At 46.3% G+C, this 19,711-nt stretch overlaps 1 protein-coding gene across 1 annotated transcript in view; it reads right to left on the reverse strand.

Annotated features, from left to right (window-relative positions):
• The window catches only part of PRKCE (protein kinase C epsilon), a 480,838-nt gene that overhangs the window by 412,534 nt on the left and 48,593 nt on the right, over positions 1–19,711 (reverse strand). The gene's annotated exons all lie outside the window — the stretch shown is intronic.

The raw sequence follows: 19,711 nt of genomic DNA on the forward strand, positions 1-19,711 counted from the left end.
ACACATAGTTTGCCCTCTGAGAATAAAACAATAAGATTAGCATCATAATGAATCAGTGCAAAGATAAGCAAAATCAATCACTTATACAAGATCCCAATCAGTTAACACATTAACATAATCTCAAAAAAGCCAGAGGCTGGGATGGGGAAGAGGGGACACTAGTCAAGAGGGCCCAGGCCTACAATTACAATGCCCATCCTACACCTACAGAAGAGGACTGCTTCAATCTGTTGCTAATAAAACATTTTTCTAAACTTTAGATTATGAAATATAGTCTCAAGAGGTGCCCCAGGAATGTTAATAAATTTGGCCAACAGTGAATATCAATGCTCTAGAGGAATTTAATTCACATTAGCATATCAAAGGCTAATAAATTATGAGATAAAGAATCTGTTTAATTTTTTTTTTCTACTAGAGATTGAACCCAGGGCACTTTGCCACTGAGCCACATCCCCAGCCCTTTTTATTTCTGATGTGGAGACAGGGTCTCAATAAGTTGCTGAGGTTGGCCTGGAGCTTGCAATCCTCCTGTCTCAGCCTCCTGAGCTGCTGGAATGACAGATGTGCACCACTACAAAATCTGTTTAACTTTTATTCAATGTTATTTATTCAATGTCCACCAAACTCATCTGATCACAGAAGTCCTTTATGGTGCGTTAACAGCCCCCAGCACTAGTGTTCCTTGGAGTTCCATGATAACGCTGAACTCATCTTTCTGAGTCTGAGGTCAGAATTAGAGTGGGACTTTCTGCAGATCCTGCTCCCAGAGCTATAAGTTAGTGCAGGGATCCTAAGATCCAGTTGGGATCCCAGAATCGTAATTCCCCTTGTAACTTGAACTGGCCTACTGAGTTGATATAAAAACTGCAAGCACTGGGTAACCATTAGCTTTCCTCAAATGGTTATGTTCTAAGCTAACCTAGTGTTTCTCCACTGGGAACAGTTTTGTCCTGGGAGCATGTTTGGTAATGTCCAGAGACATTTTTTACTGTCACAACTGGGAGGAAAGTGCTACTGGTCTCTAGTGGGCAAGGACCAGAGAGGCTGGTCAACACCCTACAATGCACAGGAGAGCCCCCACAACAGAGTTATCTGCCCCAAATGTCAATGGTGCAGAGGCTGGGAACCCGACAAGCCCTTGATCTTGGTCTGCAAGGCTGAGACTCTTGGCATATTCACCAAAAAAACAAAGGCTACCCTAAAAGGATTCTTTACAAGCATCCTTCAGTTTCTCAAGGAATGCATCCTATTTTTCTTTTTATGTCTGCAAAAGACAACAGCTGGGGCTGGGGCACAAATGCCCATCTGCTGGAGAGTGAGCCTGTGATACTGGGGCATCCTCTGCCCAGTCTTCTACCCACGGTTAACAGCCACATGAGGCCACTGGCTCATCCCGTCTCCGCCTCCTCATCCACAGGAACCCAGCATAGAGACAGGAGCTGGCATCCACACAGACTACTCCAGCATGGTCATCGCCACCAAAGACCCAAGCTGTCAGGCAAGAAGCCGCAGGATCCCTTTCCTGCAGTCAGGACAGACTGAAGAACTGAACAAAAGGGGCACAATATGCCCCACAGGACCGGCAGATACACAGTAAGCATACAATATACTTTTGGAGGGGGCTCTATGCAGCTTTCCTTAAGCAAGCAAAACTCTCCAAACCACGTATACAGCTGTGTTTAGCACATGTACCCATGTGTAGATAAGTAGATAGAAAAGTAGGTGATGGATAGAGAGATTGGCTTATTGACAGAGAGGACAAAGCAGCTGGGATCCAAGTGCTGCTTCTTAACTCACAAGTCCAGCTCCCCTTCCCGTGCAATGTGACAGACACACGAACAACCTGAAGCCACAAGAGGATTAAGCTCCTCCCCCTCCACAGCAGTTACATCATGCTCATCTGGCCCATCATATTCTGGAGCAGGCAGTGGGATCCCCATTCTTTCTCCCAAAGGCGTTGGACAGGTTCAGGACAGCAGGACTATTGCCATGGTACCAGCCTTGACCCGAGAATTCTAGTATTGCCTGGGCCCCTGTTCATGAGGCAGATGCAGAAAGACAAAGGAGGGGAACGTAGGGTTTGCAGGTGCTTTAAAAGCAAAAAACTGAAGTAGCTGTTTAACGGGTAGAACTCAGCTGAGAAGGTGGGTCCAGCACTGGGAGCAGAGACCCCTGGGCCTTAGGCCAGAGAGAATACTCAGGGGTGTTTTGGGGGTAGGGAGCACTACAGAAAGGGGAGGAAGAACAATAGAGATAGGCCTTGTGGGCTTCCATTTGTCTTTAGTTAACATTGCTCCACCTGTCCCAAGCCATCAGACCCTACGCTGCTCCCAAAATAGGGGAAAGAGAAGAAATATCTAACCAAGTGACCCAAGAAAGGCAGTGTATGAGATGAGGGTAGGTGGCAAGAAGCAAGAAAAACTGAACTAACAGTTAGGAGATGGAAGAGGGGGAGAAATAACATGACTTCACCAGGACACAGCTGGAGCCCCTGGTCAGCCCAGGAAGCAAAGCACCATAGCATGCTACCACATGTCGGGGCTCTGGGCTCCAAAGGCCCGGGCTCAAACCTTGGTTCTACCACCGAAAAGCTGAGTGACCTTGGGCAGCATGGTTGACATCCCAAGACTCAGTTTCCTGCTCTGTAAGATGTCAGCAACCATGCCTTATCTCGGGGCTGTGGGTTGTGAAGTGGTATAAGAAAGGCAGAGGGCTCTCAAGAGGCCACCCCACACAGCCCTCCCTTCCCAGATCTCCTCTTCTTCATCCCCTCACTGCGCAGATTTTATTTCTGAAAGGGATCCAACTCTTTAGAATATACTAGCCCGTTTCTATGGAGACAAGAGACCAACACTTGTAGAAAATCCCAGAGGAGAAGCCAAGACTTTGGGAGAGATGAGCCGGAGCCCCTTGCTTCTCAGAAACTCCATGACAATGTGGGACAATGAATAGATAAAAACAAAGGGAGGGAGACCTCCTCCAAGAAGAGGAGCCAGAATTGGCCAGAGAGGAAAACCAGCTCTATCTTTAAGGACTCTGAGTTCCCTGGGGCTCCAAAGAGCGGTGACATAATTCAGGGGATTCACTGGCACGGGGCATCCGTGTCAAAGGGTCAGAAAGCAAGGAGACAAGAAGCTTGCTCCATTAGGGGCATCCGCCTGGTAGAGGTGACAAAGCCCATCAATACACACAAGGACGACCCAGAGCAACGACTCCTAAGTCCAGACCAGGGGCATCTGCTGGTGGGCACTTCTGTGCTCTCGCCGCGGCACAGTCTCGCACAGCCAGCGTTCCAGGATGTCTGTCGGCGAGTGAATGAGTTACTCATCCAGCCTGCACTCTTTGTCGCTTGCCTGTGGAAAAGCTCGGAGAAGCCCAGCCTCATTTTGTGCCAGGGAACAATTCTAGCCCTGCCTCAGGAAAACAACAGAGCCCAGGGAGGGACCTGCAGATGGTGTCAACCTGGAGGCCGAGAGCTGTCTGCTCACCCAACACTCACACCATGAAGCGGCCACTGGCTCATTCACATGCCTTCAGGCCCAAAGCCAGGGCCTCAGGTCTGCCTTGGTTCTGGGGGACAGGCTTCCCAGGCTGGAGACATCTATTAAGTCTACCCTTGATGTCCCTATTCTCTCATGATCCTCGCCCCCTACACTCAAAGGAGAGGACCTCTTTAACAGGCTTAGTAGTGTTGGCCAAGAAAACTTCCACTAGCCACAGCATAACAGGGGAGGGAGGGAGGTGAACAGAAAGACACACACTCCTGTAAGTTTTCATAAAACTGAAGGTACTTAAAGAGCCATTCTTTATTCTGAGATGTGTCTTTCCCCGTTTTTCCACTGTTTTGCCATGAGCACAGCTAGTTCTTTCCCATGTGCAGTTTGCTCTGCCTGGAACACTTTCCATCTGCAACTCCTTCCTCCTCCAATGTCTCAGTTTAATTGTCCCTTTCACAGAGTCTCTCTCTGGCCATGCCACCCTAAGGCAGGCCTCTTCCCCTCGTTCTCCTACATAGCCCTTTAAAGAGGTGTACTTACTTGTTGACCCACACCCAACTCCAAGTTCCACTGGAGCAGGGGCCGAGCCTGTCTTGTCTGTCACTCATCAGCCACTACTTTGCATAGTGTTTGGGCATAATAACTCTCAATACAAGCATATTTCATTATTGAAGTAAACGTTCTTCTTGTTCATGAAATAATTATGATAGCAAATTTGTTGTTTGAATTCTTACTTGGTTAAAATTAGAAGAACGTGGCTCTAGGTCAGTTCGCTCCCCTCTCCAAGGATGAGGGATGGCGGGAGGAGGCATTTTACTGTTTCAAAAAATGCAAAAGTTTGCAAACCAATGGTTACAGAAGAAAAGGTCTTTTGTGGAAATAAAGATTATTATGGGTCCCTCTGGAAAAACCAAAGACCTGCTTCTGAAACAGGTGCCTGTAAATGGAACTTCTGCAAATCCACATCTATTTCCAGAGAAACTTGCTTTTTCAGAGGTGTTTTATCTTCATTTCTGATGTACCATCTGTGAACGCTACTACCACGGCTTTAGCCTTTTCTACCTCCCCTTTCCAGACCTGCCACACTCTTTATTATGGAGATGTGAATTTTTCAACCTACAGACATTTATGGGTTCCTATTTAAAGACATGTCCATGGATTCTTTCTTAATGAAGAACCATTTGGGTTGTATTAATAACTCTCCACGGTGTTAATGGTTTGAATGCGCACAGGCTGAATTTTCTTACAGCAGCGATGATTACTGATGAGCACTGGATGGTTCCCTCTCTGTGGGTTCAGCCTCCTGATCGGCAACCCAGGAGGAAGATGCACATCCCTACAGCTACACGGGACATAATGAGTCCTTACAGCTATCCATTACCGCCAAGCGTTGCACAACTATGTAGGGCACAGACAAATACACATTATTAGCCACCTTCAGGCTTTTGCTCTCCTGTGGCTGTTCCCATCTGGCAAGGTGATCAACTGCAGAATCCAAGGGCAAGATGTGCAGAAACAGTGTCCCTCTGTGTGACTAAAGCCTGATTCCAAACTCATCCTTAAATAAGCATCCACTTCCAAATACACTCTGAAAGAATCATCCATCCACAAGATGCTTGAGGTGAAGACAACTACAGATCATTTACAGATGGAGAAACTGAGGCCCAGGAAGATGTGCTACTTTGTCGAAGGCAAGTCAGCATCAGGCCAGGGCCAGAAGGAAAATTGAAAGCGTGAAGGCTTTTAAAATCATGATGTGCATCACGGCAAAGAACAGTTTTGTCATTTCCATGATTATTCATCCATTCAAAATCTCTGAGCACTTTCCATATGCCAGATGGACTTGCAGACACAAGGAGGTAGAAGTGTGGGGTGAATATAAAGATAAATGACACATGGATCCCTGTCCATGAAGGAAAAGGAAGTGTACTGGAGAAGCCGAGCGCCCCAAACAAAAGAGGACCACACAATGGGCACCAGAGCCAAGCAGAGGGGAGCCCTGAGGAGGACAGCCTGACTCTATTGGAGCAAGGAGGAGTGGACATAGCTGGATGGAGGAGAAGCAAAAGATCATTCCTTGCAGAGGGAACAGTGTGTCCAGCCCCCAAGGTGTGACAGGTCATGAAGGGATTGCAAATAATGGTAGGATGAGCCAGTGCAACTGGTCACGAGCTCTGTAGGTCTTGCTAAGTAGGGGAACTTTTCCTGGAGGCCACCAACAGGCTGGGTCTCCATCAGGACATTTTACAGGGGAAACAGGATGACCAGGTTAAGGCACCAGGAACAGACAGTAGGGTAGTGAGTGGGTCACAGTGGCACCAAGGGGCATGGAAACCAGGCAAATGGCAAAGTCTAAACTGGAGATATACCTGTTACTTAACCTTTCATCTGCAGAGTGAAATAACAATGCCTGTCCTGCCTCCTTTATGGGGCTAATATAAAGTCATTACTAATGGAAAGATAACAAAAAAAAAGTCAAAATGGTTTTCTATGTATTTTATTTAACAAAAAAAACTTGGTGCTTTTAGGCATCACCCACTGTTCTACGGGCTTCACAAATATTGGTGCATTTAATCCTCACAGTGATTCTGTGAACTAGGATTTTTTAATTCTCATTTTACAGATGAGGAAATTAAGACATGGAGATGTTAAATAACTTACACCAGGTCACACAGAGGTTAGTAGTAGAGCTGGGATAGTATAGTAGTATTACAGTCAGGCAGCCTGGCCAGAGTGCTTGCTCTTGGTCACTACGTCCAGACCCTCTTGCTTATGATGTGCTCAGCACCATGATAAGTTCCCTACAAGTATTGGCAATTACATTGGTCCTCATAATAATTCCATGAAGTAGGGACTCTCATTCCTGTCTTTTAGATAAGGAAACCCAGAGTGGATGGATGAGTACTTTGCCCAAGGTTGTACCTCTAAGAAGTGGAATGGATTGGGGGAAGATCCTAGAGGCTTCCTTGTATTCACACCTTGATGGATGAATGGATCAGAGACCACCGGAATCCTAAAGATCCTTGACGGCATCCTGTACATCACTTAATATATACTGGGGGGGGGGCTGCATTTGTTGTACTCACTTCCTCTAAATAATTTGTGATTGGCCTTATGGATTTTCCTTGATGACAAATGCCAAGCTCCCCAGCAAGTGACCTATTTTTTCACACCAGGAAGTCCTATGGGTCTCCCCAAAAACTCATAGCATGACCAGGGTGAACGTATCTGTTTCTCTGAAGGCCAGCAGGAAGAACTTTCCTTTAGTTCACATGTTCAGGGAAGCCAATCTAACACCAAAGGGGCATGTCAAAAAAGATTCTGCCTCAGTTCCTGGATGGGCACATACTCAGAAGTTGCCATATAGCTTCCCAGAGTAAAGCAAGATGTAGGTCTGCAGCCGGGCATTTAGACACATCCTGAGAGCTCACCGGGCTGTGCTGAGCATGTTGGCACTGAGGTCGGGAACCGGGCTTGAGTTGCAAATCTGTCCAGGTGGTTGCAAAGCTCTTAACTGCTCTTCCCACCCACTTCACTCTGAAAGCCTGGTGCATGAGAGGCTCAGGAGGGGTCAGGAAAGGAGCAACAACCTGTAAGAAAGGCTGAACCCTTGGAATAGTTGTCAATCAGATGTGACATGCCTGTCTGGCCAGATTTTCCTGTCTTATGTTAAGCAGAGAGGAGAAAGAGCAAACTCCCGCTCTCTCCATACATCCATGGTTCAACCCCAAACAAGTTAAGCTGTGTCTGCTGGGCGGTCAAATACCCGTAACCCACAGGGGCGAGGGTCTGCCTGCATCAGTGCTGGGAACAGGGGTGGCAAACAATGGTATTTCAGTCAGGCCCTGCTGTGCTCATTGGTCCTGGCAAAAACAAGATGTCAGTTAGTACAGTTGTAAATCCCTGTGACAGCAGCTCCCCAGGCCCTGGGTACACCCTGGGCCATGCTGGAGCCACGATGTCCAGAGACTTCTCCTGCCACTTCTTGGGACTGGGAGTCCTGGCCAGGGGCTCATTAATCTATGGGCAGTCTTTACAAGTAGGAAAACATGCAGGAAATTTTACAGAAGAAAACAGACCTAAATACATTCAGCTAAGACCAGACCATCCAGGGCTATGACTCTAAAGTAAGAAGCAAAGCCCCCAACAAGATGCACCTGAGGATGTGTAAACGTTGGCAGGGCACTTAGGAGAGGCTGTGTACCACCATGGTTAAGGGCATGGACTTAGAAGCCCTGGGTTCAAATCCCAGGTTGACCTCTCACAAGCTAAAAAATCTGGGGCATGTTCCTTAAAATCTGGAGATCTCCATTCTCTCACCTGCCTTATGAAGATGAGGGTAGTAGGAAAACCATCCAGTTGTTACAGGAATTAACTGGGTTAAGATACAAAAAGCTCTGAGAACAGTGCCCAGCACTAAGGCCTTGCTGTGTGTGTGTTCATTAATAAGATAAATGGGTCCGGGGAAAACACAAGACATCTCTCCCCACAGGAGGATATCATCCAGGTTAATGGAGGTGGGGGTTGGAGATGGGATGTTTACTATTTCTTTTAAAAGAGTTTAGATTTGGAAGTCACTGATTTATGGTCACAGAGAAAATCAAAGTGTTATTTGACCACGTTCCCCAGCAACGACAGAGCCATAGCCTTGGAATCTGGGATGGGATTGGGTGGCTCAGGAACTCTAGAAACTCCCGGGGTGTAGTCTGTACTATACTAAAGCTTTCAAAATTCATATTCATAAATATCTGAGATCATCTAGTCCACACCTGGCATAGGAAAGGAATCACGCTGAGGGCCAGAGAAGGGCCTTGTCCAAGGTCACATAGCTGGCAGATGTAGGGAATGGAGCAAGAGCCAAGGGCTGCTAGAACAGGGGCATCTTCCACCACATTGGCCTTCTGGCCTTCACCCAGGAAGGTTGAGAGCCCAGTGCATGGGTCTCAGCCTGGTTGGAGCAGCTGCCACTCTGGCCTGGCAGGGCCTGCTGAGTGTGCTGGCCCCAGCCCAGGGTGCTCCTGACCAGCACCTGCCACCAAGAGGCAATCCCTAGAGGCCCAAGCCCAATTTCGTCTCTTAGTAATGGGGTTGAGAAAACCTCAACTCACCTCCTAAGCTTTTTCACTTCGAAGGGGCTCAAAGTAGGGACACTAATCTAGAAGAAGCAGACCAAGAAGTTCCACAAATGTCAATTGTTTGATCCAGATGGATTAGGTTCCTGACTCAAGATAGCACTCATGTCCCTGAAACTGGTCTATCAGGGTAACAGGAAAATTCCCAATATCAATGGCTTGATGTAACTGAAGTCCAAACTGTATGCTCCCATTCACATAAGACTAGCTCTTGTCTAAGCAAGGATTTGAGGACCTAGGTTCCTTCCCCCTTGGGACTCTGCCACTTTCAAACCATGGCCAAGACCCAGTGACTGGCTGCTTTGAGCCAATGAAAGAGGAAGGCCCAGGAGGATTTTGTGGACTGGCCTAGAAGAGGCACTTAATCCTTTAACCCACATTCCACTGGCCAGAATTTAGTCACGTGGTCACACCTGGCCATATAAGGGCATAAAGGAAAAAGAGGGACCATGTAGCTATTTATCCAGAACACGAAGGTTGCCCTTGCTACAAGTGACCTCATGTCTTTTGCTCTGTGGCACTTAAGGGTCCTGGACTGGAGCTCTTGCATAGGTCAGCAACTTCCTCTGCCCTGGAAGCCATTAAAGGGAATCCCATGGCCCCTGATGACCAAACTGTGATGTGCAGGGAGAATGACACAAGGGACTCTGGAACCCATGGAGGGACGAGAACTGTGAATAGATCTCTGAAGCACCCCCAGCTCCCCTTGCACACTGCCTGCCAGAGAGGAGGCCCCGGTGTGTGTCTGCTGAATGAAAGAAGAAACGTGAACGCATCCTGCATCCTTGCAAGGTACCAGGCACAAGTGGCGCTGCAGGACACTGTGGCCTGGCTAGCTGGAGCTTCATGCCTGGGACCCCCAGGTCTGCTTCCTGGCTTAGCAACCAGGAGCCAAGGAGAAGGGGACAGTCAGAGCCACCTCCCCCTCCATGCTGGCTCTCACGTCAGAAGCAGACTCTCAACTCGTCTGTGTGGGAAGGAAGCAGGAGCTGTTTCCATTTTATTCCATATTCGTCACGAACTGTGTCCCACAGACATGAGAAGCCACAGAAGCAACGTTCACCCTCCCCCACTGCAGCTCCTCAAAAGCAGGGGCTCGGGGAGAATTGTGTGAGCACCCCATCCTTGACTTCCATGAACAGACAAAGCCTCCCCCGGAAGAAGCCAGGGCAGGGAGAGCAGCAAAAATCAAAAACAGCTACAAGTTAGCTTTGTGACCTTGGTCAAGTGACAAATTTTCTATGCCTCCATTTTTTCCCCATCTGTCAAATGGAGATAATAAAGGCTGTTCTGAAGTTAGAATGAGATAATCAATGTTTAAATGGTGCTGGAAAGTATAAAGCTTTATATGGGAATATAAGGTATTATTATCTACTCACCCTTCCTGCCTTTCCAGTGATTTCAGATGTTTGGTAACAATTACAATCTTGGCTAGGACTCCGTCTTGATGAGTATAAGAACTACAGCAGCTCCGCATTTAGGAGATGGTGCTGTAGTTTGGATCTTAAAAGTCCCCCAAACAGAAAAGGGTACACTTGTACACTGCTGGTGGGACTGCAAATTGGTGTGGCCAATATGGAAAGCAGTATGGAGATTCCTAGGAAAGCTGGGAATGGAACCACCATTTGACCCAGCTATCGCCCTTCTCGGTCTATTCCCTGAGGACCTTAAAAGAGCATACTATAGGGATACTGCCACATCAATGATCATAGCAGCACAATTCACCATAGCTAGACTTTGGAATCAACCTAGATGCTCTTCAATAGATGAATGGATTAAAAAACTGTGGCATTTATACACAATGGAGTATTACGCAGCACTAAAAAACGACAAAATCATGGATTTTGCAGGGAAATGGATGGCATTAGAGCAGATTATGCTAAGTGAAGCTAGCCAATCCTTAAAAAACAAATGCCAAATGTCTTCTTTGATATAAAGAGAGCAACTAAGATCAGAACAGGGAAGAAGAGCATGAGGAAAAGATTAATATTAAACAGAGACGAGTGGGGGGAGAGAAAGGGAGAGAGAAGGGAAACTGTATGGAAATGGAAGGAGACCCTCATTGTTACACAAAATTACATATAAGAGTTTGTGAGGGGAAAGGAGAAAAAAAAACAAGGGAGAGAATTAAACAACAGCAGATGGGGTAGAGAGGGAAGATGAGAGGGAAAGGGAGGGGGGATAGTAGGGGATAGGAAAGGTAGCAGAATAAAACAGTCATTAATATGGTATTATGTAAAACTGTGGATGTGTAACCGATGTGATTCTGCAACTTGTATTTGGGGTAAAAAATGGGAGTTCATAACCCACTTGAATCAAATATATGGAAGATGATATGTCATGAGCTTTGTAATGTTGTGAACAACCAATAAAAAAAAAAGATTAAAATTTTTAAAAAAAAGAAAATATTATGCTATATTGATTATTGTAGATATTATTTTAATATTATAATTATTATTAAGATACTAAATCATGAAGTCAAGTAGTTTTAGTCCTCTTTTCTTCTTGAATGCAATGCTGGCTTTACTCTTTGAAAACATTAGAATTTTTTTGATAGTCACAAAATAACTTGCCAGGACTTTGATTGATTCACTTGAAATCTATAGAACAATTTGAGAAGAATATTTCAATAATAGTTGAAATATGCATAAACGTGGACTATCTCTCCACTTGTTTGGATATTTCTTGATATATTTGATCTGAGTTTTATAGTTTTTTTAAATATAAATCCTTTATACATTTGTTAGATTTAAAAAAAAAAAAAGTCCCCCAAACACCCAAATGTTGGAGGCTTGGCCTCCCTAGGAGATTGTATTGAGAGGTGGTAGAACCTTAAGAGGTAGGGCTCAGGAGGGCTGACTAGAGGGTTATGGGACCCTGGTCTACTCCTCTTTCTCTCTTTTGCTTCCCAACTGTGAGATGAGCTGTTTTGCTCTGCTACATGCTTCCTCCCCTACCCCATGATGTTGCTACCACCCACAGGCACAAAGCAACCAGGCCAACCAATCATGGACTGAAACCACTAAAACAGTGAGCCAAAATAAACCTTTCTGCTTTATAAGTTGGTTTCCTTGGGTATTTGTTGTGGTACTGAAAAGCTGACGAATACAGATGGGAACTGAGACACAGGCCTGCACACCCACAGACCTGGCAAGTTCCAGGACACATGCTCTAGCCAGGGAAGATGGATGTGCCTGTGAAATAATGAACTGTGACCTCGAGGGGACTGTCACTGAATTCATCAAAAGCCAGCTTTTACAAACTGGGATGTGGTGTCTGATGGACTGTGAGGAATAAAACAGTCTTAAAATCACAGAGTTATGTTGGTTGGGACCCCTGTCCTTAGGGGAAATGAGCTAGTTCCCAAGGAAAAGTAGAAAATAGATTCAGTTTCCCACTGACCTATGAAAAGTCGACCAGGTTTATGTGTATCCTCATTTATTTGCTATGGGATCTTGAGCAGAACACTTAGTTCCTCTTGACCCCAGGTTTTTTGTCACAGGAATAGAAATGAGAAAGCAATTTGGTAACAAAAAGACACAGTTCAAATGCAAGGTATTTCTTGCTATTATTCAAAGCTCTTACCTATGAGTCACCTGCAGTGTTCCCAGATTCTCTCTCATAGGGAAGACAGGGGTTTCCATTTTTCCTTCTACCAGAATTTAATTCATTGGGGTGGGGCCAACTTGTCACGCAGCCAATACCACATTCTTTCCTCAGGATGAACAGAGAAGATGCTACTGGGATAGGACACCGGAGACTGTGACACATGCAAACTTTCATTTACATCAAAGCGGAACCAAGAGCTAAGACCATTCTAGATTCCAGTCTTGACTCCTAATAGGGTGGAGCCAGGCATCCGGGCCAAGACTCCCCTGAACCTGAACGACAATGAGCAGAACCACAGAATAGGGTTGGGAACAAGGGCAGGAAGATTCAGGGGAAAGAAGCAACGTGAAAATAAAAAGGAACAGGGTACTTCCAGAGCCTCATTTTCTCATGGCCATTCATGTGCATTTATTTCCTCTGCTGAAAGTGGGGGGAGGTTTCCCATTGAGAGTTTAAGGCGATCCTGGGTAACACTTCACTCCAGAGCCGCTCTCTCTTGCTAACTGAGACAGCAGCTATGAAACCCCAGTCTCCTGGCCAGCCTGTGGCAGTTCTACCCCGGCAGAGGCTCAGAATCCTTTCCCCCAGAGCTTCCACACCTCCTTACTCTGCCCCAGTCCCCAAGCTCCCACTAGGACATGACTCTGCAGGAGAAATCCCTGGGAGAAATGATTTCTAGTCCTCCAACACTGTTAAATTCAAGGGCCAACTGCAAAGAGCCAGAGATCCCTTCATCTGCTACAGTGACCTGTGGACGGGGATAGAAAGCCACACCCGGAGCGCCAATGAACACATCTGATTGAAGCATCTGAAGGTTGGTATAAAAGCCCTGCTCAGCACCCAGGCTCAAAACCATCTTCAAAAAGCCCCCAGATCCTGCCAGCCACTGCACTGGACAAATTCATTATCCTGAGCTCCAGGGCAAGACAGAAGGCTTAATCAGGTCAGCAGCTTTTGATCTGAAAATAAGCACCTTCTTGACACTCTTCGGATTAGAGGAACTATGCCTGGTAAAGCTACCTATACCACCATCGTGTCAAAGGACATGCAGGGATATTCAGCTGAGAGAAATAATTACACAAATATTATAAAATATTACCAAACCCACAAAACGGAAGCAAGCCCACCCATAACTCCAGAAGCTAAAGCTTTAAGGTTTATCTGACAGTTGGCGGTGTGCGGGGAGGGGGGGGGGTGATAAATCCCAAGAATTTTCATGCCTCCTTCATTCTGCCAAGCCTTCACCAGTGGGCAAGCAGGGCAAGGAAGGTCTGAGTGGGTTACACCCAGCCCTCTCTGATGGATACCTATACCCCAGTTTTCAATCACTCCTATTTTTTCTGATGAGCTATGGTTTTCAGCTAAAAATTTCCACTCTTGGACTCAGCCCAAAGGTAAATTTATTTTGGAAAGTCAGAGCCAAATTCTTCTGCAACTAGAGTTTTAAGCAGGTGAAATAAAGATTGCTGCTTCTCTCCACCAAAAAAAAAAAAAAATCATGAGAGTGCAATAGTAGTTCAGGCCCCCAGCATCCCCTGGAGCCAAGCTCCACAGATTAGGGACAAGGATGTATTAACCATGGCATATGAAAGACATGCCCGAAGAAGTAACACCGAGAAAGGAACTGAAATTTAATTGTGACATGTCCAAATAGACATGATAGTAAGTCTCTGGTATTTGTAAGCTTTAGACATCTCAAAATGCTTCACCCACATTATCTCATCTGTACCTCCTGGCTGCCCTGGGGAAAAGAGGAGACCACCCAGGCTTCCATCTGCCAGATAGTAAAATAAGAGAAAATGAAGGGCTGAGAACTACCTAAGATCACACTGTATGTTACTTGGCAAGGTCAAGACCACTGACTTGACCTCTAGTCTTCCTAGACAAAATTTCATAGCTCTTAATAAGGATAGAAGTTAAACTTTATCTCAAAATATGGCACCGTATTGGTCCATTTTCTGTAACTGTAGCAAAATACCTGATACAGAGAACATTACAAAGAAAAGAGGTTTGTTTAGCTCACAGTTTTGGAAGCTGAAAGTCTAAGATTGAGTAGCCTCATCTGTTTAGCCTCTGGTTAGGATCCCATATGCTACATCACAATGTGGCAGAGAAGCAGACAAGGTCAAGCACACCGGTAGCCTACTCTGGCAAGAATGAACTCACTGCATAATAGTAGGATGAATTTCTTCCAAGAACAGCACCCTGGGATGACCTAACCACCCGACTAGGCCCCACCTCTTGAAGATTGTACCTCCCCTCAAATCACCACACTTACGATCAAGTTTCCAAAACATAAGCTTTTGCAAGACACCCTCAAACCCCAGCAGGGACTGAACTGTGTCATCAACCTGTCTTAGGTGACTACTGCCTGTTATCTTGAAAAACCAGAGGAAGAAGGAAGACAGTGATATTTACCAAGCATCCACAGATACCAGACCCCACACAAGGCATCTCTTCTCCAGAATAACTCTGGTGTGAGGCTGATTTAACCAGCAGAGTTAATATCAGGAACGAAGTGAGTCTGTAGACAAAGGCCATGTCACCACGCCACAAGGCCAGGCGAGGGAAAACCCAAAGTCACATTTGATATAGAAAGGTCGTTTTAGGATTTTGAGTTCTGAACTCACCTTTCATCAGAGTGCCTAATAAAAAGCAAAACTAAAATTTATCTGTCTTCTTCCGTCCATTTCCAACTGTCCAGTTATTGCTGAGGGAGGGACAGAGAAGGGACGGAATATTCAGGGAAATAAGAGAAAGAAGGAAAAATTAACAATCTGTAAGCCAGAAAACCCAATTCCTACACACTAAACCAATAGTTTCCTTGAAATATAATAGAGTTAAAAGGCACAAATACGTTTGTTTCTATATCGAGTCCTAAAAACAATGAAAGAGTAAAAGGAGGAACAGCTACTCCTCACATGACTTCCTTGACCTTTCTCTATTCAGTGTTTACCACCCACCCATTTGTCTCAGAGACTTGCATTAAGTAAATGCTCAGTGAATGAAGAATGGCTGGCTGGCTGGATGGATGGATGGATGGGTGGATGGATGGAGAGATAAAATAACAATTTTGTCAGAAATAATGTCTCCTCCTCCAGGTGGAATTCAAATCTGCACTGGTCTACCCACTTGATATTTGGGGGCATATTTGTCATTTTAATACCAGTAATATAAAACAAGCTATTTCAGTTTTATCTTCTATGAGCATATGGATGAAAGAATATGAATTTTTTTTTTTTGGTTGCAAGTGAACAGGCTGCATAGCTAAGATAGTTTTCCAAAGAATGTGACAGAAGCCCAATTATTGTCTTTTAAAAAACAACACAAAATAAATTGTTCTAGGAAAGAATTTTTACAAGAACAAGTGAAGATTCTATGTAGGACAATAAAAGAAAATCTGAAGAAGAGCCAGTTCCGTGCACAGAAGGTCTGTGTTTGTCCTTCCCAGAGATTCCAGATGAGATGCCTCCGCCCTCAGGGAGCTCCTCATCCAGGTGTTTATTTGTGGGCTAGAGAAAAAAAAAATGTAGGCAATAACCAGATGAGATTGTGGCCCCATCTGGTGAGGGAGACATAATACGAAATACAGTTTCGTAGAAGCTGAGGCCTAACACGTTGCACCTTTTACTAACAAAGCTCAATTGTAGGGCTCTGAGTTAGGAGTGATGATTGATTCATGGAAAGATGCTTTCTCTGCAGGACTTGAATCATAGGAGAGACTCCTGTCCACTAAGGCTGTCAGCTGTGACCTGACCCTGATCTCAAGAACCCAAAGCCCTAAGTCTTTCTGTGGAATAATCCCCTTCTCTAGACGTTGCTGCCAGCAGTTTTTCGTCCTTCTGGTCCAAGCATAGGCATTCAAATAGCTCCTTCTGGGTATCATCTGAGGGACAAGGATAGGAAGGGAATGAAGACCAAAAAAGGGGTGTCCTCAAGCTACTTGCAATAACAGAAGCTCTTCTTTGATTTCTATGACATGCCAGGGCAGCCCTAGGGCTTTATGTCACAAAAACAGAGGGGCTATAAATAAAAAAAAAAATAATAGTAACTTAGCTGCTGCTGTAGAACCTTAGCTACGTGTCACTCAACAGTCACTCAGCAAATCTGTGCAGAACCAGCTACAGAACCGGTGCCTTCATTAACCCCATGATCAGTCTGTAGGAGGCATGAAGCCCACAGCTCAGGATAGAGAGCCGGCAAATACCGCTCAGGTGGACTGAGCTCCTGCGTAGAGACAGACAACCAACGAAGGAGAGTACAGGGGCTGTCTCATGCCATCCCATGTTGGCATTGCCATCCCAACTTTACAGATGAAGAAGTGGCACTGAAGGAAAGATCTGTCACTGTGCCCAAGGACTGTGGTGAGGACCCTGGGATGGCGCCCAAGCCTCATCACCTGAGAACACGTGGATCCCACATATAGACCTCAACAGGTGCCTCCAGACTCACTTCTCTATTCACTGTGTGAGAGTGAGCCCCACGTTCCAGACAGAAAGGGAAGAAGGGAGGAACTCAGGCAGACCCATCCCCATCCATGTCTCTGAGACCTCAGGTAATGACGAGCCTGAATCAGTCTAGCATGGAAGTGGCAACTGGAAGCAGCCTGGACCCACAGGAACAATCTGCCTTCTTTTGGGACAACGCCTGGGTGAACCAAGCAGGTGGGCGGCCACCCGGCTTCCTTCACCGCGTCACCCCTTCTGGGATGGGCGTCACTCTCTGGGCTTCAGCCTGTGTCTGCCTGCTAGGCTCTGTGCCCTCCTGTCTTGGTTTCAAAACTGCCACCCAAAAAGGACCTGGGAGTCATTTATTTACCTATTAGTGCGTCCGTAGGTCACAGTGATCCATCCGCATTTCCAAGTTTTGTCATCTCATGAAGGAGCTGGAGACTCATCAGGGTAGGACTGATGGCAGCAATTTTTTGAGTGCAGGTAAGTAAAGAATTCTCTAGGATGGCTACCGATCATGTGTGTGTGTGTGTGTGTGTGTGTGTGTGTGTGTGTGTGTGCAGCAACCCAATTTAACCATTGAGTACTTCCAGTTTTTCCAAAAATAAACATAAAAACAAACCCCACCCCCACCCAAAAAATGAACTCTGCCTGTTTTCTTCCCGGTGAGACAACAATCGTTGCTATTCATAGAGCACCTATTATGTTCCAAGCCTTGTCCTGGGTATCAAGATGTCTCATGTAATCCTCAACACAACCCTTCATTTCTCTTCCTTCCCCTACCGTCTTAGTTTCCTAGGGCTGCCATAACAAAGAACCGCTAACTGAAAAGAACAGAAATATATCCTTTCAAAGTTCTAGAGGCTAGAATCTCAAAATCAAGGAGTCAGCAGGACTCTGCTCCGTCAGAGGCTTCTGGAGGGCTCCCCGCTCCAGTTTCTGGGAGCCCCAGGCCTTCACTGGCTTCTGACAGCATCCCTCCAAGCCCTGCGTCCGTCCCCACATAGCCATCCTGTCCCTGAGTCTGTCTCTGTGTCCAAATTTCCCTTTCTTATGAGGACAACAGTAATACTGGATTAGAGCTCACCTAATGACCTCATCTTAACTTGACCACATCTGCAGGACCTTACTTCCAAATACAGTCCCATTCTGAGGTACTAGGGGGTCACTTACATAACTTTTTACTGGGGACACAATTCAACTTATAGCACCCACCCGGGCGAGAAGGATGATTCAAGGTCATATAAGATCTCCGTCAAAGCACAGTTCACTTTCATCTCCTACACTTTCCTCAGTCAGGAGAGGCACAGACACATGCCTTGAGGACATCTATCACATCAAAAAAATGACAGTGCCATGCTGTCCCCCCTCTGTTTCAGAACTCCTCTCTCCCTTCTTCACCTGAGAACCCCTGCACCTCTTTTTACATTGGGGCTCAAGCATGTGACTCCCAAAGAGCCCTCCTGGACCTCCCAGGCTGGGTAAGAACCCCTTCCTACAGGACCTCTGCCTGACATTTCTCTCTCCTTCGTCACCCTTGTCACCACCCCTGCAGTTTCCCAGTCCTTGGGAATTCTTTGAGTGTCTCTTCACTGTCAGACCTGGAGCCTGCGAGGGCAGGAAGCTCTCTGCTTTGCTCAGTGCACCCTCACCTCAGCAGAACCCTGGCTCTCCATAGAGGCACAGAGGTAAGTCCCCTGCTCCTCAGATGGAAAACTCAAGCAGGCATTTCCCCTTCACCCCAAGCAGTCTGGGCGGTCAACTGGGGCATTCACCTAGTGGCCCTCACCTGCCAACCAGCACAGGCTGAGCCTGGCCACAGCTTCACCTCTCCAGCCCAGCTTATGCCTGGCAATCACAGGAGACGCAGAGAGCCATCCCCTGCCCACCTCCTAGACTCCTCAGTGTCCCTTATCACTCCCATCCCTCATCATATGCAAGATGGGTATCTTCACCCACCAGATGGATGCTAAGAAGATGTCTCCACTTAACACCATCCATGTCAACCAGCAGCAATACTCCTGAGGATCCCATTTCAGATCTTGAACACTGCACCGTGAACCCCCATGCACAGTCCCGATCTGCTGAAACCCTCCAGGACCGTAACAAACATGGCAGCCTGCCTTGGGATCCGCTTTAAACAGCTACCATAGCTAAAATAAGCTTGGCTGTGTAGGGAGGACAGGCAGGCCATGTCTACAGAGATGCACCCAACACTGATGCTGCTGGGAAAATCCATGGGCCCCTTGACCTCGCCACAACCCCTCGGCCATATGGAGGGACTTTGCATGGTATAAAAGAGGAGGCCAACTGGCCACACCTCACTCCTTCACTTTGTAATTCACTGTTACCTCATTTGCCCCCTTGTTGGGAAACCTTTCTTAAGTTCTAATGGTGCCTGCCACTGGAACAATTTGGGACATGGGTTGAGAGAGGAAACAGACACCCTTTTTACTCCTACATGCCAGCATCTTAACTATGAGGTGATACAGACAAGGAAACTAACAAGAAGGCAGCGAGTAAATGCCCCAAACAGGGTAAAGGCTGAGGGCTGCTGGGGCCAGTGGAGGGGAGGTCCCTGGGGAGGAGAGAAGCCCCCCCCTCCTTTGCCTGCCCAGAGCTGACGGAAGGGAAGGGAAGGATACTAGGCAGAACTTCCAAGCAGAGGGAAAGCAGAATGTGTTATGGGCACAGCAAGCCATATCCCTTGTCTGAAGTTTAGGGTATGTATTAAAAATAAAATAGATGAAGCTGAAAAAGATAAAACAGGGGCCAGTTTTAAAGGGGTCCTATAATTAGTAACAAAGTGTAATTTGTTACCACTCCCTTGATAATACATAAATTTAATCTGCTAGTGATGGTGAATTTTTAAATTCAGGGATGTTGATTCCCTCCAAAAGGACCACATGGACTTTCTAGACCTCATGGCTTTTCTGCTTGTGACCACACACATAGCTGGACCCTAGAAACCCAGAAAACCTCTCCCCAGGGCTGCCCATGGTCAGCCTTAGGGCAGACTCAA

This window comes from Spermophilus citellus (assembly GCF_964194105.1).
Source record: "Spermophilus citellus genome assembly, chromosome: 13".
NCBI lineage: Eukaryota > Metazoa > Chordata > Mammalia > Rodentia > Sciuridae > Spermophilus > Spermophilus citellus.